General features: G+C 29.9%; 1 long non-coding RNA gene across 1 annotated transcript; it reads left to right on the top strand.

Moving 5' to 3' along the window:
* The first annotated feature begins 2,630 nt into the window (after window positions 1–2,630).
* LOC122270762 (uncharacterized) lies at window positions 2,631–12,026 on the top strand. Its single transcript, XR_006225986.2, has 2 exons — window positions 2,631–3,645; window positions 9,789–12,026. It is a non-coding gene; the product is annotated as an uncharacterized lncRNA (long non-coding RNA).
* The last annotated feature ends 111 nt before the right edge of the window (window positions 12,027–12,137 follow it).

The following is a 12,137-nucleotide window of genomic DNA, read 5'->3' on the forward strand; positions in this document are numbered from 1 at the left end:
TTGTAATTTTGAACCCGATGAACAATTACAGCATATCATAATTTTTTTTTTCATACAATCTCATTCATTTTTTTAAAATTCTTTCCTGAAACCGAAAATCTGATTGTTTTTTTCGGCAAATGATAACTTACTTAGTTATTAAACATTTAAATTGTCCCAAAAGACTTCCGTAAAGGATGCAATGAAAAACGATCCCTGATTGGTTATGATGTCACATGTGCTGAATGGAAGCGTGCCGTCTCCATCCACTAAGGCTATTTCAATGCTCTTTTACTTTTGATATCACGTATATCGTACGTTTTAGTATTTGATATCACTAATGCTATTTCAATGCTTTTTTAGTTTTAATGTCACGTATATCGTATGAACATCCTTTGTAAACAATTTGTAAAAATTTTGTGAATTAAATTTACGGTTTTGAGAATGTGTGCAAAATGGAAGAAAGATATTAAAACTTCAAACGTTGTTATTTGTCACTAAAATATCTGAAGAAATGATTATGCAGCTCTCTAGAGCGAAACAACATTTCTTTTGGTTGAAATCAGTGGTGTTAAAGTTCATAGAAAATAATATTCCACTTACCTTTAAATTAAAATAATGTTCCATTACAGCCGAATTACTTAATTAAAATAAGTCGCAGATTGGATTGAAATAGTATACATTTAGATATAGGATGGATGATTTTACAATTCGTTATTCAAATCAGTATTTTTCAATTCGTAAAACAAATCAGTATTTTTCATGAATCTAGTTCATTGAATTAATATCAGTCCATCATCGTTACAATCTATGCGCTAATGTTCAAGAATTCAAATAATGTAATTTAATATTTGCTTCTTTTATTTATTACTCGAGTTGAAGGATTTTCTTTTTAAGTGCAGTTTATTTCATCATTTTTTTTTACTGTGTATTAAATATTTAAATACATATTAACACTTATATTTATTATTCCTTGCGTAATTTCGTTACAATTAGAAATTATTTTTAATTTTATAAATTTTAATTCCCTTTTCTGCAATATAGTATTAACAAAGTATGGTTATTGTTCATTTCTCTCCTTATTTTTGTAAACTATTTGTCAGTGCTTGCAATGAAGAATTCTAAAATAGTAAATTAATACATTATACATTTTTAATTACAAATTTTTTTTATTGAAATAGTTGAAAAGAATTTCAGGTTAAGCATTCGGTATAATCAAAAACATATCAACACTTTCAAGAATCTAGTCCATTGAAATATATCTGACCATCATCATCACCATAATCTAGTTATACTTAAAATTTCACCTAATTTCTCATTTATTCACATCTAATTAACTCATTTATCCACAAAATTTCAGCGAATATCATTAAGCTAGAAGTTTTTATTTCACTAAAGCTAAAAAATTAGCTTATACAAAATGGAAAGAAATTGTATATATATAATGCACATTCTTTATTATTTATTAAAAAAATAAACAGTGATGTTGATATTTTTTCTCAATATTTTTATTCTTTGAGTAAATAGGAACTTTTCGAAAAATTATTTTTATATGCATTTATAAAATTTAATTCCTGTCTCTGTAATAAAAGAACTAAGTAAATGCATATGCTTGATTTCAAATACTCTCATAACATAGATTCAGGCAATTAAAATAAAGTTAATAAAATCTACTGGATTATATGATTTTTTTTCTTTTAACTTTAAATTTTTTTGTTGAAAGAATGAATTGAAAGTTTTGCTGGGATCACAAGTTTTTTTAAAAGGCTACTGCTATGCTGCAGACAATTGCATGCTTTGAATTTACGCTAGAATAAAAAAATAAAAACTATCAATTACTTAAGCTTTCCTACATTTTAAAATCTAAAACTATTTATTCTGCATAAAAAATTGATCCAACATTTCTTTCACTTAAGATGAAAATAAATCTTCGAAATGAATTTGAAATATACATTAAAATTGAGATTGGTTAAAAAAAAAGAAGAAAAACGAAGTAATTTTGTATTTATAACGCATCATTTAATAAGCAATAGCACACACTCTTTTTATTGAACTAAAAAAAATCTTAAATATTCAGAGCTAGAAAATTTCGTCAACTATTAACAATATTTCAGTGGGTATCATTGAAATTTAACATTATGAAAATACGTTATATTAAACCCACATTTTTATTAAGCGATATTAGGGCTCAATTTTTTGTACAGATAGTTATTGACCATCTAAAATAGTTGGATTTAATTACGAAAATTCAAACGAAAGCAAGAACGTATTGGCTTTCACAGCACAGCGACTGTAAGTGAACGGCAGATGGACATGTGACGTCAGTTCGCGAATAATCACGTGACTTCCCGTTTCAGGTAAAAACGAAAGTACGCGTTTTTTGATTAAAAATAACTAAATAAGTAGCCTTCTTAGGAAAGTAATAATATGTTTTGAGGGATTCTGAAGGTATTAAAATTTTTAAAAAAATTGACTGTAATTGTTTATTCAGAAAAAAGAATAGCAAGACAAGGGTTTTCAGTTTACGTTACGTCGCACAATGGGCTATTGGCGACGGTCTGGGAAGCATCCCTGAGGATGATCCGAAGACATGCTATCACAATTTTGATCCTCTGCAGAGGGGGTGGCACCCCCGTTTCGGTAGCCCAACGACCTGCGCGCGATGTCGTCAGAACACAAGGGAACTCTTGCATCAAGTATTGGAAGAAATTTTGCCTAAGTGGAGGACTTTTTGATGGAACTAACCCGCATTTGCCTTAAATGGAGATAAAGACCACGAGAATCTTCCACGGTTTGCCTGATGACAAAGGGACTCTAACCCATGATCCGTCTGTCTACCACTGAGGATATTTCACATCAGCACTGTGGTCGGAGCAAGTAGGATGCGGATATTTGTATTGACCAGCCATGGCTGCAATTCGAACCCACTCCACCTCATTGGAAGGTTAAAGTTCTATCCCCGGAGACATCGCTGTTCTTTTTTCTTCTATTTATATTTATATTACCGTCGTTGAACAGCTGATGAGGCAAATTTTTTGAGTTAACGATTATTAATGTTCAACTCTGTTGCTTGTAATTTTGAACCCAATCCAGAAGACAAGGGAAATCCTGGATCAAGTATTGGGAGAAATTTGTATTTGTGGAGGACTTTTTGGTGGATATCTAACCGCATTCGCGTTAGATGGAGAGAAAAACCAAGAAAATCTCCCACGGTTAGCTTGACTGCAAGATGATTCTAACTCTGAAGATATTTTACATCAGCATTGTTGTCTGTGCAAGCCGGATGCTGACTTCGTATCAACCAGACATCGCTGGGATTCAAACCCAAATCACCTCATTGGGAGGCAAACGCTCTATCCCCTGAGCCACCGTGGCTCTTTTTCCTTCTATGAAAAATCCTGTTTGTTAACAAGGAAGTTATAACTGATTGGTTTACTTATTGTCTTAATGCTAACTTGTTACTGTAACAGTAAATTCTGATTTAGTTGTTTTTTTTTTTGTGGTTATAATGATTTTTTTTTTTGTAGTGAGACATAATTTTATTCAAATTTGTATATAATACAAAGCTGACAACTCTACAGGATTTTGCCATTTTCTCTTGGTCTACTGGTTTAATAAAAAAAATTTCCTGGTTTTCGTACATTTTAAAATATTCCCTGAAATTGAGTAAGTATCCTTAAAAAAATCCCTATTGAAATTGAGTTTTTGCACAATTTATTTCTTCCTTGAATATTTAAATAAGTATTACTAATTCAAAATAAACCAAGCATCTAATCATTTTTAAGCTTTTTTTTTGTTCTAAAATGTTCAGTTTATTTTTAATTAGAACTCCAATTTTAATTTAATTAAAAAAATTTAAACAATCAATAATAAATTTTCTATTACTATTCAATGTTATGATTTAACATACTTAAACATTTCTAGTTTATTTAATGTTGTTCATAAATGCAAAATATTGCAGACCATTTATAGTTATTAGTGTAAGTTTTGTATTTTGATTACAACAAAATCCTTAATTCCTTAGATGTCAAATACTCTTATATTATATAGCAGTTATCATGAAATTTATATTATTTCGTAAAATCTACTAGCTTTTTTCCTATGTATCAGGGTGAGTAGCGTTTTTAAAAAGTGCTTAAAGGTGCTTATTTTCGTTTTTTAAAAGCCCTTAAGGGAACATCGATCTGTAACAGGAAAGTGTGCAGGTGGATAGGAAGTTTCGAAACGACTGGGGGAGTGTGGGTCATGAAGTGGGGGGTGGTAGACGGCCGTTCTGCTTTCTCTTCGTGTTTCACACTCTTTCAGCCGTTTCGGAACTTCTCGATTCATGTGTGCAAGTTTCTGCTGCGGAACAATGTCCTCATAATGTGCCGAAAGTTTAACGTTAAATATCACTGATTGCAGCATTTTCGATTGCAGAATATAAATTTAAGCTTATAATTAAGCTTTAATTAAATTAAGCTTTAATGCACACTTCTCGGTAATTCAATATAACAAAATTAAAATTACGACAACAAACAATATAAATAAATTTGAATAAAAATATACGTTTCTTTTATTTGTCTATTCTTTTGTAAAAAATTATTTTGTGCTGGATGCAGTGAAAAACTTTTTTTTTAAAAATAAAACCTGGATTTTGCAACTTAGATATACATTTTAAGAACTTTATATTTTCTTTGAATGCTTAATTCAGTACTATTATTCGCATAGTTTAGTTTTCCTTTTAAAGTTGTAATCGTTTATATAATTTTACTCATATTTGCACTAGAACAAAACTGTTAGTATTCCATAATGAATCTGTTAACTGCTATTAAGTTAAAAATACGGATTCAAACAAACCATGACAAAGTTTAATCAAAATCATTTTTAAAAAAAAATAGAATTAATATTGAAGCCGTGGAAAAGCTTCATACCAGTTTTCTTATCGAAAATTGCAGTTGGCAAATTTTGCATCCAGTTCTTTATTGTAAGTTGTATTTTGAAATTACAGTGTTAAGTGTTGTATATTTGGCTTATACCCAAAATTTAATGTATATTTTAAGAATTTAGAATTTAATAAAATTTATTATTAAACTATAATGTTTTTAATGCTTATCACTAAGAAATTTATCTTTCTTTAAATAGTGCTCCGACTTATTGTCTTTTGCGTACATAGTGATTGCTAGATGTTACCGTATTACTTTAATATTTTCAGAGAGCGAGCGTGAAATTTTAGCACTTGAAGTTTAGCACTTGAATAAATTTAAGTACATTTCTCTTAAGCTACATTAATATTTTGACATAACAGGAGAAATAAATGTTTTTTAATTTATAGACCTAGTCTAATGATTAATCAGAGGTAAGTTGTATGATGGGGTTAAGATAGTGACATGACTTCTTCAATCCCCAAAGCATAGCATATAAATGACTTTAGCGAAAATTAATTTTAAAAATCAAAGGTAACTCAATATACAGTTATTCTGATAATCAACTCTAAACATTTTTCATTCAAAATTGAAATACAATGATATTTATATAAATGAGGTAACATTTTTGATAGCAGAAATATTGAAAGAAAATTTATTCATTTGAAAGTAAGTACATTAATTCATAGATAAACACTGTTACATTAATTACTAACTTATGAAACATAAATTTTGATAGATTATAAACTACTAGTGGGCTGCGCCCGCCAACCCCCGAAAATTGCTACGCAATGTTATATGGTTTGCTCCGCAAACCAAGCTCGCTTCGCTCGCTACTAACTTAGGTACATTGCAANAAACACTGTTACATTAATTACTAACTTATGAAACATAAATTTTGATAGATTATAAACTATATTATTGGGACGTTAACATTTTGGAACTTGAAAATTTCAGAAAGTAAAGAAACATCGTAAACCATGGTTAGTTAAAGGCAGCTTTATTTACAGTCCGGTGTCGTGATTGATCTCTTTTAGTTCAGCTTATAAGATTCGTCGGAAAATATACATTTTACCTGTTAAGATAGTTCCTTGAGAGCAATGTAAAGCATAAAGTATGCGTCGGGAGTAGTACTTTAACGCATAAAACGCTCTTTCACTTTTTGAACAATTTGGTCCAATGAAGTGACTCATTTTATCCATCACAAGAAATTGTACAGAAACAATGCGTCAGATTCGTAAATAGTCATAGTACATCCAAGAAAGCCTGTAACCTTACGGCAAACTTTCGTCGGGATTTCATTGTCACGGAAATGTACTAAAAACCTTTTTTTTTCAATAAAACAAAGTTTGCAATTTTAAACCTTTCATCCTAAGAGGATTGAAAATTATTTTTTAAAATGTATTGCTGCTTAGGTCCATATAATGACATTTCAGCTGAGGTCACACAAGCGATAGGATCAAATGGCATTGTCCATTAAAATTTCATGGCAAGGTGGATTTTAGCTGAACATACAAGACTTTGCGAAAAAAAAAACCTTAGAATTACCTAGTTTTAAGATTATTTTCACCTGGAGACTAACTTTATTAAAGGATTTTTTTCACGCTTGAAAATCCTAAGTCTACCTCGATTTAAGGTTTTTATACAGGTTGTTTTCCAAAGTTTTGTATTAGGGTAACGTGCGTAAAATAGAGCACATCCCGTTTTAAAGTTAGAAGGTTAGCACGTAAACCGCATAACAAACCTTTTCGCGTTTACATGAAAAGGTTTTTGCCGAGTTAAAATAAACTTTATTTTGCTATCTTGGACTTAAAACTTCTAATCTATTAGTATGATAGTTTCAATATTGATTTCATTCTTTTCATCGGAAAAAATGCAAAGGAAAATGTCTCTTGCCGGTTATGGGTACAGCACTATCTTCCCCTGACCGAATCTAACCCCATAATTAAGCATTCCCTACACCTGCCTTAGATTAACTCCCCTATTATCAGTCCTAGATAGACTTCAGCAGAAAAATTTTAAGCGTGTGCACCAGAATAGCGAGCCAAATATCGATGGAGTGATATTTCGTGGGAAATGTTTTCTTTAAAGTTAATGACCGCCTTCTTATGAATGACGCGTAAGATAAGTCTTTAATGATTTGTAGTTACAACAAAAAACTTGCGAAGAAGAAAAAAAAATGGCGAAGCTGAATTCACTTTTGCGCACACCTTTTTTCTGAAAATATTAAATCAATTTTCAAAAAACGTTCTATTTGACCTTCATGTTTAGATGCACATTGTTATAAGTTTTTATGTTTAAAATATATTTATCAGCTGTAGTTTTTTTCTCTCTTTATTTTCATGTTTAAGTTTTTAATTGTATTCCTTTAACAAAAAAAAGTTCTCCATTAAAATTTTACGTTATTTTTAAACTTAAAATATGCATTAAGACAATATTTTGAGTAAACCAGTTCAGTATAAACTGAAAAAGGGTGCTCGAAGTCAATTGGTTTAACAAGCTGATAACATATTTTAATAACTTTCATTTAACAAACTTTTATTTTAATTACTTAATATTTTAATAACTTTAAATTTTAACCACTTGAATCAGTCTGCGTAGGAAGAGAGGGTGTGCGGTATGGGTCCTCGTTGAACCGTAAAGTGCTCGACTTCGCGTGCAGGTAGTTGGGCTACCGAAGCGGGAGTGCCTTCCCCTCTGCTGAGGATCAAAATTGTGATGGCATGTCTTCGGATCATCATCAGACCCAGACCGTCGCCAATAGCCCATTGTGAAGCTCTAGTGCGACGTAAATGAACTACAACTACAAAAATTGGCCTGTAATAGTGCAAATGGTTAATTAACAGTTTTTCAAACTTAATTAATTTAATGGTCTTTTATTGAGTGAGAGAAAGGTAACTTTTCAAATTGATTAGAATTAAAATTTCCGTTGTTTGCATGTGGTCTTTCACTTATTACAATCATTTTAAAATATTTGCGTTTAAACCCTCACCGCCCCGCTGTCAGACCGACATGCAAACTCCAATCGTTTTGCTCTAGCCAACAGATTATGTAAACAAAATATTAAAATAAAACTCATGACTTTTTTTGGTCAGGCTGCTTTATAGGCTATTTGTGATTTAACAATAAAATTAGTATTCAATACAATACAATAGTAAAGCATATTGTGCTTTATAAAGTAATCATTCTATCACTTATATATTTATAACCCAATTTCTGTTAATAATTTTCACAAAAATGAAATCAAAGTGCAGCAACATATAACGGTTCAATTACATCGTTAATTAATTATCAATTCAAAACTTTAACTGTTGATTATAATAAGTAAAATAGTGTAAATTAAAATTTTAAACACCAGGTTTTACAAATAAGCGAAGAAGAAGAAAATAATTCTATTTTGTGACACCTAAAACAAGAAAAGTAAAACTCCCTTTCTAAAGACGGAGTAATAATAATAAATGTTGGTAGTAAGAAATCTTTTAAAAATTCGCGGAGAGCTATCATGGGTTTCCCAATATTCTCAGAAATTTTTTTTTTTTTTAAAAAAAAAGAAGAAAAGTGTTGGTTATTAATTCCGATTTTGTACTGAATTTGAGCTTTCATCCATAAAAATTTGTTAAAGTTCGATAATTTGTTTTTACATGAATATTAACTTGAGACCCTACTTGAAAAAAATTTTATCAAAAATTTAAAAAACATATTGGAAGATTTTACAGAACACCCGGAAAGTTTGTGTGAAAAATTACGTTATATTTTGTAGTATTGAAAGGAAGAAGAAAAAATAGCTTGCGGGTCAGGAAATTTTTTTGGAAAAATAAAACACCAGAAATTTAAAAATTATTTTGATTCTGTTCTAAAATAATCGTGATTAGAGTTGAAAACCCTTCAAAGAATAAATTGCAAAATTTTGATTTCCACAAGATCCTATGCAAAAAGCTTTAAATTTGGCGGTGATATAAATTTATTTATTTTTTTTTTTAAATTTACTTTAAATTTGTTTCGGAAAAATATTTTTTATTTGTATTGATATTCTTAATTATATTTAAGAAGCATCGAAATTTTTTAAGTGCTTAGGGCCTCTTAAGTTCTTACTCCGGCCCTGCTGATACATTCTCTGCAAACACTTAATTGCCTGTCATTGTGCAGGTAAATGCGCCTTTATTGCGTTTAAAAAAATGTAGTGCGTTTACCACTACAAAAGTACAATCCTAATTCAGTAGTATATAAGACATGTTAACTCGATTCGATGATGGGGTACCTTTTCATAGACGAAGGTTGACATTGTCGATAACAACTCTACCCAGCATAGGTGACCCTCAAACGTGATTTGAACATGCCTAACTTGACAGAATATTACACTTCCATATGAACACACCTATATCGACTGTAACACCAACTTCGATCTGAACACGCCTACTTCTATGGTTCACTTAGAACTGTTGACTTGCTACTGATGACTGTGTCGTTACCCACCTCCTAGCATACAATGTAATACACTCGACTGCTAAAGGCAACACAAGAGCGACCACGACCGTGAACTTAAAACATCGCTCATGATCAGAGCTCAGAAGTACGGTGATCTTAATACAGCTCTCCCTGCTTTTTACAAAACAGGAATTAATCAACTAGCGTTATCCATCGAATTCTATCACAGCTATAATTCTGCTGGCGGGGTACTGTAGTGTGTCTACCACTACAAAATAACAATGCCAATGCACTAGTATATAGGACTCGATTCTTTGTTGGGGCTCCTTTTTGATAGATGAAGGTTTACATTATCGATAAATATATCCCCACAACTGTTATAAAAAACTCAAAACTACTGAATTACTTGAAAGTGTAACCATTTTTCGATGTCTCTGTGTTGATTCAACCACCTTAAATTTACATTTTGTATATTTTCAGCTCTTCTAATACTGTTGAAAGATCAATCCCCAGATGTGAGAATCAGAGTAGCTGAAGCATTGACCTTATTACACCATTATTGAGTTTAGACGACTTCCTTTGTTTGTTCTGCCTACAAGAACTGAAGAAAAAATGTGCTTGCAACCTTTTTTTAAAAAAACGAAAACACAACAACACATATATATATACATACTTATATACAGTTTTCAATGTGTTGTGAGTAACAATATATAACTAACAATATATTGTTAGAACAGGGAATGCCAATGGATATTGGATTTTCCACGATGATCACATATTCCGATTTTTTTACTCTTGTAAAAATTTTAAATTACAGAATTTTTATTGTGTCATTTTTTAAATTTAATTGCCATTATTAAATGTTAAGTTTATTATTGTTGATTTTATTATTCCGTTGCCTATTCTGTTCGTTGCCTATTCTGTTGGGACAAAATTGAAACCTGATCATTTTGTTCAGTTATCATTGGAACTTCATTTACAATTTTGCTTTTATAATTCCTAATACTGTTGGGATGAAATTGAAATCTGATAATTTTGTTTGGTCACTGTTGAAACTTCATCGACAACCTTTTTTTTAAAAAAAAATTCCTGTTTCATGATTAGTTATTATAAAAACTTTTATTATCTGTTTATTACCCAAAATATATAACAACTATGTGAAAAGTTAATTTTTAATGTCTTACAATTTTGTATTAATTATTTTTATTACATTTTTTGACTGGTATGGTTTAATGTAAAACATATTATGAAGGCGAATGTAACGTATTTGTTACTTTATAATTGCAAACGTAGTTACATAACGTTTTAAATATGTTTATTTTTGAATGTTTTACACATCTAATTTTGCATAATAATCAAAATCTATGTAATAATAGCAGAGAAGAGAAATAAAGTATAATAAATAAATATAGCTTTAAAAGGTTATAGGTTGTAAATACAATTAGATAAAAATACAGAAGAAATATTTTTCAGGTACAAAATGCCTTCAAAGCTTTAATATTTTGCCAAAGGCAACTAAGAAAATCTAAATTATTATTAGGTAAGAATCATGTTACAATCAATAGAACAACGAGCATAAGTTTGATCATCAAGATTCTATAGTATTTCATTCAATTTGGTTGATTAAATGGAACATTGATATTTCAATTATACATAGATATTAGTTTATTAGACAACTGTGTTTCCTTTTCTCTATGAATAATAATTATATATATATTGAAATACTTTTGATTTTTTTTCTTCATAAAACTGGGGTGCTTTATGCTTACCATAGAGTACCTTATACCCAAACTTTCCTGAGATAATGGGGTGCTTACCAAAATACCTAAGGGACCATTGTGGCCCCTCTTGTCATTCTAGGTATAAAGTTCTATATATACATACATTTCTATTAAGCTAACACATGAATGATTAAATGAGCTCTTAAATTGGATCAAATTATGAAAAGTCAGAAGTACTCAACATTTTTAATAAGTTTGTTTTTAAATTTCAGAGCAACAAAATACCAGAGGGGTATTTATTAAACTTGCGAGTGTAAACAATGAAAACTGCAGCTAGGAAATTTTTGAGAAAGCAAGAACTATTAACTTTTTATATTATTGCTTTTTTTTGAGAGGTTGAAATGTCAGAAGCTAAGCAAACCAAAATTGATTTAAAAAAATTATTATTAGTTCTAATGCTCTATAAAATTTCTTTTTTTTTACTACAAATAATAAATACTACATATTTTTGGCATTTTAAGTGCTTGCTACTAAAAATTATTTTAAAGCGTTTTCAGATTATTTTGCTCTAAACAAATATTGGCTTGTCTAATTGGTAGATTTAAAAATATGTGGAATGATGCTAAGTCTCGCGTTTCACGGGTAGTGTTAAAGATTTTTCTGTATAAAGAAATAATTCCTTAGACTCTCTTTTAGATGTAATTCCTTTCCTTTGTCTACTAACTGACCCTCTTGATTTTTTTTTTGGGGGGGGGAGTCATCTTTGTTTCTCGCTATCACAAAACACATTTTCCTCAAAGAAAAAAATCATTCCATTAAATGTTCTTTAAATTTCTGTTGTTATGTTTAAAAAATAGTGCCAATCTGTACTTCAATGCTAATGTTTGCTTTTCTTGTGAATAACCAGTTGTGTTTTATTAGTTTGCTTCTTTTTGTCTAATTTTCTTTTAATATAATTTTTGAAGAATTACAATAAAAACATATTATTTATCTTACAGTATAAAGCATTTATTTTCTTTATGTACAAACATGACGAGATGTTAATCGAATTTTTTTTCCGTAATTTTACGACTAATGTTTTTCTTTATGAATCATCTACTGAAAAAAA

The sequence above is a fragment of the Parasteatoda tepidariorum genome, chromosome 7 (assembly GCF_043381705.1).
Source record: "Parasteatoda tepidariorum isolate YZ-2023 chromosome 7, CAS_Ptep_4.0, whole genome shotgun sequence".
NCBI lineage: Eukaryota > Metazoa > Arthropoda > Arachnida > Araneae > Theridiidae > Parasteatoda > Parasteatoda tepidariorum.